Source organism: Mustela nivalis (assembly GCF_964662115.1).
Source record: "Mustela nivalis genome assembly, chromosome: 16".
Taxonomy (NCBI): Eukaryota; Metazoa; Chordata; class Mammalia; order Carnivora; family Mustelidae; genus Mustela; species Mustela nivalis.
Window position 1 is genome coordinate 61,987,299 of NC_139035.1, and position 15,449 is coordinate 62,002,747.

Below are 15,449 nucleotides of genomic sequence, written 5' to 3' on the forward strand. Positions count from 1 at the left end.
ATTAAAGAGTCATTATACTGGCTGTTCTAGACATAGGTATCCCATTTCCATAAATTTATCAAAATATTTATCTAACAAATGTATATTAATTGCCTAGTATTAGATGGGCGTTGTATTAGATGTGGGCAGTAGAAGTGTGTAGAAGATATGGTCCATGTTCTTGAAAAAGTCATTGTGTGTGTGTGTGTGTGTGCATGTACATGTGCCTCTGGGCACGTGCACGTTTATGAACGGCTAATTATACCTCAACTAGAGAAGACGGATACCAGAGGGCTGATAGGTGGTAACAGGGGCTCTTGGGTAGCTTAGTCATTAAGCATCTGCCTTCAGCTCAGTTCTTGATTCCAGGGTCCAGGAATCAAGTTCCACATCAGGCTCCCTGCTTGGGGAGAAGCCTTCTTCTCCCTCTGCCACTCCTCCTGCTTGTGTTCCCTTTGTCTCTCTCTGTCAAATAAATGCATAAAATCAGAAAGAAAGAGAGGAAGGAAGGAAGGAAGGAAAGAAGGAAGGAAGGAATGTGATGACAGCTCCCAGGAGGAAGCTGCGAATCTCCAGGGGAATCAATAGTCTTCACACAAAGCAGGACATTTAAGCTGATCCTGGAGGAGGAGCCCATTAAGCCCTCTAAATCCATATTCAGAGGAGTTCGTCAGGTTCTTTTTTCCGCCTGGCACTTAAAAGAAAGCAGGAGGGCTCTGAAGGGGGGAAGAAGTGCTGGAGGGAGGGAGGAGGCCCACCAAGGACAGAAGCCCGGTGGGCTGGGCTGAGTCTCCAAAGGGCGAGGAGAGAGGGAGGAGGTGCTGCCAGAGTGGGAGGAGCAGCCGAAAGTAGGGCCTGATCACTTCACTGAGGTTCGTCCCCATTCTCCTGATGTCTATCAGGGGTCTTCTCAGAACTCTATTCCATTTAGCAGGCAGGTTTGACCAGTGACCAGACAGACAGGACGGTCCCTGATTCTTAAGACTTTACAGTTTGAAACAACGTGCAAATGTGTAGAGACGTAAAGATCAGTAAAACAGGGGCTAAAACACTTGTAAATGGAAGATCCCAAAGGAGCCACTGAGCACGTACAGACATGAGGTTCAAGTTCTCTCCATCCTTAGCTCTCTCTGAAACTTCGGTGATCTATTCCAGTTTCCATGACGTGTACACCAGAACATCAGTTAGTTGCATGATTTGGAGCAAGTCTTGGAGAGATCCCATTTTTAAAAATAATCCTAAAACAAGAAGGTCGGGCTCAATTACCATCATGATCCTTTCCAAATATACCAGTTATGACTCTCTGAGCTTAGTTCAGTAAGTGCTAAGGGTACCACAGACTTGGATCACTAGGATGAAATCCATTCATTTAAAAGCAATGTGTTGAGCATCTATTAGTAAAGTTCTTCAGTAAAATGCAGGCTACCTACTTATATTTGAATTTCAGATAAAGAATGAAGACTCTTTTTAAATACAAGGATGTTCCATGAAGTATATTGTGCATATTCAAATATTATACTTAAAAAGTATACTTGATTTGAAATTCAAATTTAGCTAGATGTCCTCTTTAAATATACAGTTCTTCTAAATCTAACATCCTTACAAGGAAGAGCTGAGCTCTATGGATTACGGTGAATCTGGTATAGATCCTACCCTGGCCCTAAAGGGTGAGAGAAGACTCAAATGTCAGTAATCATATTACAATGTGAAAAGTGATAAGTGTATGCAAAACATACAGAGAGAAGGCTATGAAAGTTCATGAGAGGGAGAAATGGCTTCCAGCCGTGAGAAGTAAGGGAAGACTCTGAGGAGGGCTGGGCAAAATGGCAGGAGTGAGGCTGGTGCACATGGAAGGGGGAGAGGGAAGGGTCTCCCTGGCAGAGCTGGCAGTTCCAGAAGAGTCTTGGAAGTGGGAGAGCTGAGAATAAGAGAGGACACTAGTCACTGGGTGGACCTGCGTCCTGCATGCCTGGAGGGAAATCATGGCAGAAGGGACTGGAAATGTAGGGTTGGGCCGTATCACAGGAAGTTGGCTGGCTAAAGGTAGGATGATGGAGGCTGGAAATCTGAAAAGGCTAAGGGGTTGTACTTGGTGTTTGAGGTTTTCGATCCAGGGTGACACCAGCCACTAGGAGGAGAGAAGGTGAAGGATCATCCCCAGCTACTCACTTCCAAGAAAACATGGCTCCTTCATGTCCTCTCTGTTCATGAGAGAAAATACTTATCTTAATAAACATAGTAAGTGGAGAAGAAACGTGGTAAAGTGGGAGAAAACACAAGCTTGTCTGAAAACACTGTGAGTTCAAATCCACATTCCTCCTCTGTAGGATCTTATTTCCTGTCTCTGAAGCCTGGTTTTCTTATCTATCAATGGGACGAACAACGCCATCCTTTGCTTGCATGTCATGAGTGAGTACCGGTATCTACCTGAAACTCAGGAGGAGCTCATTAAAACTGATAACAATGTGAGCTATTATTTCACACACTACTTATTCTCCTCTACCCTCAAGTGTCTTTCTTTATTGTAACAGGCGAACAATAGAAAACTCCCTTTCAAAACATTCATTTTTTTCTCCTTATAAAAAAATACTTTTTTGAAAAATAAAAAACAACATACCCACTTGAACTGAAAAAAAAAATGAAAAAGGGAAAAGAAGAAGAAACACCGAGAAGTCAATATTTGGAATATTGGGGTTGAATATTTGCTCTCAATGTGTTCCCTCAATACTGAAGGAAAGCTAGATTTCTGTCCTAACAAAAGTATCATATAGTTTGAACAAGTATCCTGGGAAGAGCTTGAGTAGTTATTTTGGGTAGTTATTTGGGCAATTATTAGCTGAAAGCAGGCATTTCTACTTAAGTATCTGTGGCCTGGCCAGACCGTGCGAAACTTCTAGGTCAGCTCATGAATCAGGGAGTCTCAGGGTGCTCTGTGCTCAGTGGGGGAACAAAGCCTAGTGTTCATGACCTGTGAGAGCCAGAGAGAAGGGGAACTTGCCCAGGAATAGAATAGTTTACTCCTTGTAAGGACTTATTCTAGATAATTCTTCTTGTTTCTAGTTTTGTCCCCTAGAAGTCTATCTCAGTTGTTTTCGTAAAACAGGCCACAAAGATGGATGATAAATTTGTTCTCTGAGAAAAGCACCTAGAGGAACAGTGACCCAAAGTATCCTGTCAAAGTCTGACATAGCCACCGGAGCTGAGATTGCATTTACAGATAATATCTCCCCATCTGGGTACTTTTCTTTTAAAAATGAATTATCACCAGTAGCTACCTTTATTCATATCTTTTCTCCTCAACCTCATTCCTGCCCCATTGCTGAGCATCTAAAACAGATTTGGGGGGAAGAAAACCTACCCATCCCTTTGTCTTTCCCGCCAAGCCTGATGTTGGCTTCGAGCTCATTCCTACGAAGGTTTATTCTCATACTTGGTATTTGGGGTCAGTAAACTCAGTTAGTGCACAGCTGTGACACAGGAGGATTCCTACAGGCTTTAAGCACATGTACGTGATTTTATCAGTCCCAGAAGACTGGCCCTTGAGCTATTTGCTTGGGTAACATTCTTGGCAGAGCTTCTTTCTTTGTTTTTAATAATGTTCTGGGTTCATGTTTGGGAGACTCTCAAATTTATTTCCAACTAGATAAAGGTGACCTTCCCTTTCTCCAAGCTATGTCTCCCGCGAGACTCATGAATCCTGTGGAGGTCTCTCAGAGCTGCCATTAGTTAGCTGGGAGACCACCTTCAGTCCTAAAACAGACTAAGACCACACACTGAGGAAGGACAGAATGGTCAGGCGTATCACACCACATTTTTATCAAATTATTCGGGTTCGCGCTTGAAGACCTGATTCGTGCTTGAACATTGAGAGACATTTTGAAGTCAAGGTGGAGAAACCGAAGGGAGTGAAGTCACAGAGCTTGGAGTTCGGATGAGTCACATTCAGGACGGAAACATCTTGGGCTCAGTATCTGGGGACATTGAGAACAGATGGCTTTAGAACTTAGCTCTCATTTGTCTGGGTGGCCCCCAGGTATGCGTCATCACTCTCCGACCTAGGTAGGGCTGAGGTGGCCGTGACAAGACCACTGGCCTCCATTCCTTCTGTTTGCCAAGCCTTAATTCCCACAGGACTCATCAGTGTTAATCTCGCTTTGGGAATGAGCTATCGGAGCAATCCCCTTCTTCCTACTTCTCTTTCTGCCTCTCTAGAACTTTTAAAAACATGAAATTCAAACACATCAAATGTAAACAGTGGATGATACCAGCATTGGATGCTATAAAGTTGAAAGCAAGACTTGATATTCTGAAGTAAAGTGTGCTCTTTAAGTATGAATTATTTTACAAGGTTCATTCCTGCCACTTTACTCAAAGTAAAGATGACAGTCGTACTCTGTCATCTACCCGGAGATGCCCCGGGTAGAAGAAAACACTTGTCTTGCTTTTCAGTTAGGAAAGAATAACACCCAGATCAAAATCATCGGGTAGTGACGTTTACTCAGAAGATAGCACTGGCCTCTAGGAAACAGAATCCAAACCAGTATTTCTCAAAAATATTCACCCCCATGACCCACAGATAGTTTTCCTACATGAGAAAGCATCTCAGTGTTTGTTGCAGAGTCTCCATCAGCAAAGAACAGTACGTTGTACATATAACATGCTTCCACATTTTCAAGGCATTTTGCACGTGCTCCTGAATCGTACATGACAATATAACCCTGTGCCGGTGTCACTAACCCCATTCCCCAAATGAGGCCACTGAGACAGAGCAGCTAAGGGCCCTGCATAACCTACATGCCTTGTGATGGTCAAGTAGAGACAGACTAAGTCCCGGCCACAACCTTCCTCCATGTGCAAAGGACCTTCCTGAGTTCTTTGGGGTCACTCTTCCATGGTGGCAAAGCCCTCCAAAATTGGAAAGATGTGCAAAAGGAGGGGGAGCCATTCTGCAACTTTCTTCTCTATAGCCTTTTCCTCCCCAGATGTAAAATCTATAAAGAAAAGAAGACTGGCTTCTAAACACTGAGCTTTGCTCAAAGAGAATTTACTTCTCCAATAGAAAAGGAGTATTTCTTCAGGGTCATACAACAGCACTGCTTACCTAGATCATACAACAGCACTGCTTACCTAGATCATACACCACACTGCTTACCTAGATCATACAACAGCACTGCTTACCTAGATCATACAACAGCACTGCTTACCTAGATCATACAACAGCACTGCTTACCTAGATCATACAACAGCACTGCTTACCTAGATCATACACCACACTGCTTACCTAGATCATACAACAGCACTGCTTACCTAGATCATACAACAGCACTGCTTACCTAGATCATACAACAGCACTGCTTACCTAGATCATACAACAGCACTGCTTACCTAGATCATACACCACACTGCTTACCTAGATCATACAACAGCACTGCTTACCTAGATCATACAACAGCACTGCTTACCTAGATCATACAACAGCACTGCTTACCTAGATCATACAACAGCACTGCTTACCTAGATCATACAACAGCACTGCTTATCTAGATCATACAACAGCACTGCTTACCTAGATCATATGGTTTCCAGCTCCTTTTCCATCTTTTCAGTGACTACCCCAAGAAAACAGAGAACATTCTACTGGCTTAATAATTTTGTAGGGGCACCAGGGTGTCTCATTCATTAGACAGTTGATGCTCGGTTTCTGCTCAGGTTGTGATCTCAGGGTCATGGGACTGCGCCCCATGTAGGTCTCCGTGCTCAGTGCTGAGTCTGCTTGTCCCTCTCCCCTCTTTCCCTCTCCCTACGTGCTCTCTTTCTCTCTCTCAAATAAATAAACAAAATCTTTTAAAAAATGATCTTGTGAAACACAGTGCTTGAATTTCAGAGTAGAGATAAAGGAAACACACAAGCCATCTTGTCGATTTTATGTTTCTATCCCAGAAATATGAGTGTTCTCTTACAGGGAAGAAGGAAGAATGATTTTTTTTTTTTCCTGCCAGAAACCACAAGGTAAGTAACAATCTGCTTGACACGCACACAAGTAATTGTACTTTGGAATTTGTAGCTGCAATTTGGAATTCAACCAGTTGTTGCATACATACAAGTATGTCCTTGTCCTGTCACGCCAAATAGAGTGATGTGCACGTTCAATGTGCAATTCATATCTTCCATGTCCTGTTTCCCCTTCGTTCCCTGCATTGGAATATTTTTAGCACTCAATACATTTTGCCAAATCAATCAGAAATGAGACAAAAGAAATAAAATGTCCCATCTACAAGTCTGTAACAGTCAACAACAGTGGCAGTATTTTTCTTTCAGATAAACAAAACACCAGCTCCAAGCAAAAGCAATCTTGGAGATGTGCCTCAATGACTTGGCAATCAATAGTTCCCAGCTCAAAAACTAAACATAAAACAAAACATTACCTTTGTTGTTGCAAACGCCATCAGAATAACTTACCATCATCAATTCAAGTATGATTCGATTGTAGTTTTACAAAACTATTAGGGACTATTTTGTTTTGCTCCTTCCTTGTTCTCAATTACATGTGTAGCATTGGGGTTCTCCCTCTCCTCCGTTCCTTTTTCGCTGCTCTGCCCATTTCTGTGGAAAGAGAGAACTGATTTAAAAAAACAAAAACAAAAAAGATCGACACTCGATGAAGATAATACCAATGATTGCCAAGAGGAAGACGTTTTGTTTTGTCTTGTAACTACCATGCTCTGAAGAATTTAAGAACCAAACGTCTGCTCCATGATTCATAGTCTCAATGTGATGTCATTCATCAAGAGCGGAACCAGGATATTTGCTTGAAACCTTAATGCCCGGCGGGTTTACAAAATGGATTTAAGCATGTGAAGGTGGGCAGAAGAGGAAGGGAAAAAAGGGGAGGGAGACCAGAGGGAGCAAGAAAGCAATTTGCTTGTCTCGATCTTGGGAAGAGGTAAAGTCCGGTGGTTCGTGTCGCCATTCTCCGGAATTGAACACCAAAAGTTGAATCTATCATCTTGTTAAATAAGAGAACTAATAGTCTGACTTCGAAGAGTTATTTTAAGAATTAGGGTGCCTGGGTGGCTCAGTGGGTTGGGCCTCTGCCTTTGGTTCAGGTCATGATCCCATGGGCCTGGGATCGAGTCCGGCATTGGGCTCTCTGCTCAGCAGGGAGCCTGCTTCTCCTCATCTCTCTCTCTGCCTACTTGTGATCTCTTTCGGTCAAATAAATAAATAAAATCTTTAAAAAAAAAAGAATTAAATGAGTTAATCCATGTAAATTGCTTAGAACAGTGGCTGACAAGTAATCATTTTCTAAATGTTAGTCATTTATATCTGAGTTTGTCTCATTGGAATTGGTGGGGGTTTTGAGAGCTAAAGTGTGCTACTGTTTTGGCCTCTTTTCCGGACTACATATGTATGTTGAATCAGCCTTTGGTTATTATGGTCCTAAGTGACAATCCATTACATTCAGTTTCCAAATTTCCTTTATGGCACAGTAATGCCTTTGCGTTCCCAGCTCACAGGAGACCATCACTATCTCAGAAGATCCCATAATTCTTCTTGAGGAAAGAGCTCAAGCTCCCTGCTTTTTTTCAGATCTACATGATTTGTTTGTTTCTTGAGCTAAGTGCACTAAGGTTAACAGGTTATTTTCCTATTTTTAGTGTGCAGTCATATTTTTTACATAAAATCTTGTGTTTCCTTTTTTTATTCAAAGTGCCGTGAAAGGAAATGCTCACAATATACTATCAAATTTTTTTAAAGACAGGACAAAACTCACGTGTGCACAGGTGAACCCCAATAGTTTATTGTGGTTGCCTCCAAAGGTAAGCTGATGGGCTACTTCTGTGTACCTTCTTTATAGTCTTGCATATTTTCTGAATTTTCTTAAAATGCTCAGATTCCTTTGACTGATAATGACAACATTAAGTAAAATGTTTATGGAGAAACAAAGCCAAAAAACAGTGCCCAATTTCCCTTGCATCATATCCTACTGGATTACCACCGCGAGTGATCTCACCGCTGACCCAAGATGAAATGATAAAAATAAATGGTACCAATATGTTTCAAAGATTGCTTCATCAGGAGCGCCTCAGTGACCCAGTCAGTTAAGTATCTGCCTTCAGCTCAGGTCATGCTCCCAGGTACTGGGGTCGAGTCCCGCTTCAGGCTCTCTGCTCAGTGGGGAATCTGCTTCTCCCTCTCCCTCTGCTGCTCCCCTGCTTGTATGTGCACTTGCTCCCTCTATCAAATAAATAAACAAATCTTAAAAAATATAAGATTGCTTTATCAGAATAATGTGGCTGATGGAACCCAAACACATGGCATTTTCTCTCTCCTTGATACTATTTAGTCCACATCACAAAGAATCTATGTATCACTCCCACAAATAAGATGGCTAGTCTACGTTAGGGCTATTGACAATTCCAGGCTTTTTAGAATTAAAAAGGATGGAGGAAGTAGAAAAGATTTTGTCCAACCCTAAATGCTATGTATAACATCAAAACCATTTAAAAAGTAAATCCAATAATGAAGTTACTCTAGAGACTTGACATGAGGTTTCGGTTCAACCAAAACAAAAAAAAAATTTTTTTAAATGGCCTGGTTTCTCCTCAAAATGCATGTCCCAATGCTACTGCAGCATTGGGATCTGTATGGTATCAAAAGAAGTCTTTTGATTCATTTAGTTAACTCAGCAAAATTCATGGAGTGAGAGAACAACAGAATTTTACTCAACTCTACTGTTACTTGAATTATTAAATTCCTGTGGTTACCACTTAAAGCATGATTTTGGCCTTTTTCTCCCTAATACTAAGCCCAAAGAATTCTATTCAAGTGATACTTATTATATCAACCATGTTTAGGACTGTATTTCACTGTGAGTAAAAAATTTCAAATCGGGCCTATCTCACATAACATCCTTTACTTAGTGAAGATGTGAGAAGAAAAATTGAGAGAAATGCTTTCTTTGATATTTAAAAGGCTTATTGGTTTTTTTCTCTTCCAGCTATGGAAGTCCTAAAATTCTGAAATCCTTAAAAGCTTCATGTATTTTTCTCTGCATGAGTTTCAAGTGTTTTCTGGACAAGATACAAGTTAAATCCTTTTTTTTTTTTTTTGCATGAGAGAGAAGAATATAAAATTAATATGGTATAATGATATAAAGCATAATTAGATTATCCTAAAGAGACATCTCTATAAATACACTGAAATGGCTTAGTAAACAATCAAGACATTTTGCACAACAGCTCTGGCCAGACCTATGCAGGAGGAGATAACAGACCAATGTCATTTGTGAGATTAAATATGAAATAGGGTATAGTTGCACTGAGCCAGAAGGTAATAGAATCATATGATCAGAATTTTAGATCAGGAGGATACCTAAGAAACCAACTAACCCAATGCTAGCATTTTAAAGTATGAAAAATAATGTTCAGAAAGATGGACTTTTCCAAGGTCAGACTCAATATCACAATTAAATTTAATGCAACATAATTATAAGAAGCATGTACTAGGCATCAGGCATTTAGAACCCCAGAGAACAAAGATTTTTTTAAAAGATTTTTTAAAAAATAAGACAAATCCTCCTTTGATCTGATTAGCCACTCTCTCATTGGAGAACCAGGCAACATTGAGCGTGGTATTGTAATACTATGATAAATGTGTACAAATTGTTTGACTCAGAGTTTCAGAAAAGGCTTTCTAGACAAGATGAGTTAAATCCAAGCCAAGAGTGGCAGGAAGAGCATTCCAGGGAAATGCAACTGCAGGAGAAAAGGCATAGGGGTATCGTGCACAGAGGAATTAATGAGGAGAAAAGTGTGGAGGTAGAAGGATGCTGAGAGCTTTTCAAGGTAGCGACAGGTCTTAGAGGGAGACCTTGACAGACAGTTGGACTTGATCCTTTAAAATAGTAATATGGGGCATTCAAAGAGTTTTAAGCCTGAGAATATTAGGAATTCGGATTTACTCCATCTTCTACGTGCAGTGTGGAGGAAGAGTGACCTGTTAGGAAGGGATCAGAGCAGCCGAGGCCAGACGTGATGGAGCCACAACCTAGAGAGCTGAGTCCAACCTGGAGTCCGCAGCATAAAAATTCCAAAGAGGGGCACATTCAAAAAATATGAGGAAGTAGAACTTCATCCCTTTTTACTTATTTAATTTTTTCCAGCTTTATGAAGGGAAAAAATGACAACGTTGTATATCTTTAAAGTGTACAATATGAGGATCTGGCTACGAGTGCGTGATGAAGTGGGAACCACGGTCAAGGTCACTAACGCATCTACCAGCTCACATGGCTTTTTGTTGTCACCGTGAAGAAGCTTACGATCTAGTCCTGGAGAATATCAAGTATATGATACTGTATTTTTGGCGACAGTCACTGTGCTGCATATTAGATTTTGAAGTTTATTCATCTGAGAACTAAAAGTTGTCCCCTTTGACCCACCTCCCCCCGTTTTCCCATCCTCCCCCTGCAAATCCCTGGCACTCACCATTCTCCTCTCTGTTTCTACAAAGTTCTGTTATACACTACAGTATGGATAGATCTTAAACATTCAATGCTAAGAAAGAAGCAAGACACAAAAGGCCACATATTATATGATTATGTTTATGTCCAATGTCCAAAATAGGGAAATCCTTGGAATCAACAGCAGACTTAACGATTAAAAGAGGCTGAGGAGATGGGGAAGTAGGAAATGCCTGCCAGTGAGTTTAGAGGCTTTTGTTGACGTGAAATGAAGGTTCTGGGGTCAGATGGTGGTGACTGATAGACAACTTTGTCAATATACTGAAACGACCACTCTGTGCAGTTTCAAATGATGAACTTTGTGGAGACTTAGTTGTATTTCAATAAGGCTGTATTGAGAAGAAAACCATTTTTTTTTTTTTTTTTTTTTTTGCAGAGCACCTGAGTGGCTTACCTGGTTGAGCATCTGACTCTTGATTTCGGCTCAAGTCACAATCTCAGGGTCGTGAGACTGAGATTCACATTGGGCTCTGCATTGGGCTCTGCACTGGGTGTGGAGTCTGCTTAAGCTTCTTTCTCTCTCCCTCTCCCCCTCCTCCCCACTGCTAACGTTTGTGCTTTCTCGCTCTCTTGCTCTCTCTCAAAGAAGAAGAAGAAGAAGGAGGAGGAGGAGAAGGAGGAGGAAGGGGAGGGGAGGGGGAGAAAGAGAGGGAGGAAGGAGGAGGAGAAAAATATTAAAAATATGTAGAGGTAGAATTGTCAAGGATTAGAAGACCATGTTTGCTTTCAGATTTCTGACTGATGTAGCTGCATAGATGATGATGCCCAAGGACTTGCACAGGAGACTTTTGTGTTTGGAAGAAAAAAATGAATTCAGTTTTGAGCACAGTAAGTTGGCAGTACCTGTGGGACATCCAGGCTGATATGTCCAAAAGGATATGTGAGTCTGCAGTTCAGGCTACAGTCACACTGGGGTAGTTTATGTAAGAGTTGTCACCCTACAGGTCTTAGTCAAAATGATGAGTGTGGATGAGATAACGAAAGAGTAAATAACCAAGACTATTGATTGAAAACCTGTAAGACACACACAAACACAGCTATCAGGAAATGATCAGAGAAGAAAAGGGGAGAGTCGGCGGAGTGTTCTGATAGATGCGAAAGGAGACAGCTGAATCTCAAGAAGCGTGTGGTGGCACAATGTCGAATGCCGCTTCACTAGACAGGGAAGCCTGCAAAGATAAGTCTCGAAAAGCATTACTGGATTTGGGTCATGTCTGGCAATCTTTGCCAAGCATGGTGTTGGAAATCACATTATGTAACATTACAACAAATGGCTGAAGTTACTCCCAGCCCAGGGCTGTTCCCCCTCTAGAACACGCAACACAACTTTAAACTCCCTCTTTCTCACTCTCTCCCAAGTACTCAAAATTCATGTGCAGATTACTATTTTGTGTGTTTTGTTTAAATGCAGTAGAGATCTGTGGAATGTAACTTTAGGACTATTGGCTCAGCCAGTCCAATATTGGAACTAAATTTATAGGTTCTACTGTGTCTGTTACTAGAAAAGAAAGTGAAAAATCATTAGAGAGGGGCTTCTAGAAATAATGTGCTTTTAAATGTATCTAGTTTCTAAAGGAAACATTTCATCCAGTTTTGGGTTTTATGGTTTAAAAGGGGCTCAGTTATCAGGATGATCAGAAAAGATTAAAGATAGGTATAGGTTTGGGACTTCAAGTTACAATGACACCCTAAAGGATTTCCTTCAAGAAATACATTGAATATGAAAAACAGGTTTTAGAATAAAACTTGTACCTCAATAAAGCTATTTTTAAGAAAAGTCTCAAAAAATTCCGGAGGAAGGGCAAAGTCTGTGGTCTCTGGTCAAGTCTGGCTTTGTATATTTAGACAAAGACTGAATTGCACAATGATTATTTTTCTTTCTCATCGTCTGACTTGGTTAACTCTGCTTTCAGTAGTAAAAGTTTATGGGAAATTTAAATGCTTAATTCCCTAGAGGACCTTTGACTTTTCTGTTATCCTCAGAGGAAAAACATCCAAATAACAGATGCAAGAATTTCATTAATGATGAAAACGGTAGAGTTATTAAACGTTGTGGTTTTTTTATTTTTGAGAAAGATTACCAGTGGTTTTATTTATTTGCCTAAGAATCCTTTTTCTCAACAAATAAGTTCACTTTCTGAAGTCCCTGCAGATGAAATTAACTATAGGGCTATGTCTTAGCCAGTTCCGGCTGCTGTCACAAACTTGCTAGACTAGGTGACTTAAACAACTCTACTGGAAGCTGGGAAGTTGATCAAATGCTGAACAATTCAGTTCCTAGTAAGAGCCCTCTTCCTGGTTTGCAGATGGCCATCTTCTTGCTGTATCCTCATAGGGAAGACAGACAGAGGTTATCTCTCCGGTGTCTTTTCTTATAAGGGCACTAATATCATTTTGGGGGGGGGGCTCCTTCATGATCTAATTAAGTCCCACAGGCCCCATCAACAAATACTATCCCACTGGGAATTAGGGATTCAGTATATGAATTCGGGAGGAATTTAAACATTCAGTTTATAGCAGACTGTAATGTCCTTATGAATTCTGTAGGCAAAGAAAAAAAAAACTATTAAAAATTAAAAAAAAAATTCAAATATCTCCGAGCAATTAGAAAGAGTGACCCCAAGTATATACATGCTGACTTTATGCATTTATATAATTGTAAATACTGTGAACCCTTGAACAACTTGGGTTTGACCTGTGTAGTCCACTTATCTGCAGATTTTTACAGTATAGTGCTGTAAATGTATTTTTCTCTTCCTTATGATTTTCTTTCTTTCATTTTTTTAAGTAGGCTTCATGCCCAGCATGGAGCCCAAAGCAGGGCTTGGATGCGTAATCCTGAGATCCAGACCTGGTGGAATCAAGAGTCACACTCTCAACTGACAGAGCATCCAAGCACCCCTTCCTTACGATTTTCTTAATAACATTTTCTTTTCTTTAGCTCACTTCATTGTAAGAATACCACATATAATAAATATAACATACAAAATATGTGTTAATTGACTATGTTATCAGTAAGGCTTCTGGGTTTTTTTTTTTTTTTAAGATTTTATTTATTTATTTGACAGACAAAGATCACAAGTAGGCAGAGAGACAGCCGGAGAGAGCGGGGGAAGCAGGTTCCCCGCTGAGCAGAGAGCCCAATGTGGGGCTTGATCCCAGGATCCTGAGATCATGACCTGAGCTGAAGGCAGAGACTTTAACCCACTGAGCCACCCAGGCGCCCCATCAGTAAGGCTTCTTGTCAACAGTAGGCTCTTAGTAGTTGAGGTTTGGAGGTGTCAAAGTTATATGTGGCCTTTTACTGTGCAGTTATGACTATACATGTTATAACTATAGTTACATACTAGTAAATAGTTACTCTTTCAAGTACTGTAATATAGATCTTCTATTTATTTGCTGTATTTGAATTTTTGTCCCCTTTTCCAGTTAGACTTGACAGTGGACATTTCATTCACTCAATTCATTCAGAGGAAAAAAGATGATTCTAGGGAAGTAAGAAAGGCAAGTCAGATTTGTATACATGCAGATTAGCAATTAAATAACCTTCTTATCTCCCAAACAATACTGCAAAAATGACATGAAACACTTGGTTACTCATCTCCTCTGATTCAATATCGCAAGACCTTCATGTGTCCCAAAGCCCTGTTCCCCTTAGTTTCCCTGGTATTCCTAAAACGTGGGCTTCTTCAGAGCCAGAGGGGAAAGTTATTTCCCCTGCATCTCTGCCTCACTTTGTTCTGACTTGAGCCATAAGGCAGCACTCTGTGGTCCTTGATTTTCACTGTGTGATTTTCATGTAGTTTTTTAGCGCTCATCTTACTCTTTTGTTTCTGAAGGGTGTCCAATCTTCTCCCCGAGCCTGGTTAGGAAATAGACACCACCTATTTCCTCCAGTGTGAAGCCCACAAGCATCACTTCAGGGCTCTCTTACCCCATACATATCAACACTTGCAGAGAGATATTTGGGTGTCTTCATTCCCATTTGAACATCAAACAACCAACCTGATTTCTAGTGTAAGCTCAGATGTGGCTCTGTCACATGACACACTGACTATTTATACGAAATATGTGAAACTGTTGCTTCAACATAGAACCTTCCTTGATTATCTGGACCAGAACCGATTTCCCTTCCTTCCCTTTGGTCCTGCTGCATTGAGGACATGCGTAGGTATTATTCAGACTGAAAACAACTAGAGGCAAAGATTAGCCCCACCGATAGTCTGGCTGCTGCCCTGCTTACTTAGCACAGTGCCTGGCACAGATACACTTTAGCTAAGGGGTAAACACAGATGAGAACACTTAGGTACCCTTTTCTAGCACTAGCAAATTTCTTAATAACCTTCCAACAAGTAAGCACAAGGATGCAATACAGAAGCACTTCCTAGATTCCTGCAGATGTTCCCAGAAACCGTAGGAGCAGTACATTTGTTTGGAACTTTTGAAAAATATTTTCATTTTCTAAGAGGTGTTTATCTTTGTGATCTCTTTTGGTCCTCTCCAGAGATACATGTCTGGTCTTCATCCCTTTCAGAAGCACACGAGAGGCTCTCCCAAGGGCGATCATACAAAACACAAGGCTCTGACAATCTGGAGATTCAGGTCCTATTCATGAATTTCTCACTACTAATACATATGACCTTTTTCTAAAAATGTACCTGGGATTTTAAAAATCACGTATGAAAGGATAGCAAACACAGAAATGATTATCATGAAAGAAGAAGTTTATATTCACAGGTTCCCAGAAATAGAAAGCACAGTAGGCCACCTGTAGAAACATCCAGAGTGTTCAGGAGGTGGGAGAAGAGAGGAGAGAGCCCAGTCCAGAGCCTTTACTGGGATTCTCACAGGAAGAAGTGGGTGAGGCAGCATAGGCACACTAAGTATGTTTGGGACTGTGTAGTTTGATGATTTCAAAGGATTTGGGACTGTAATTGACCAGTATCAT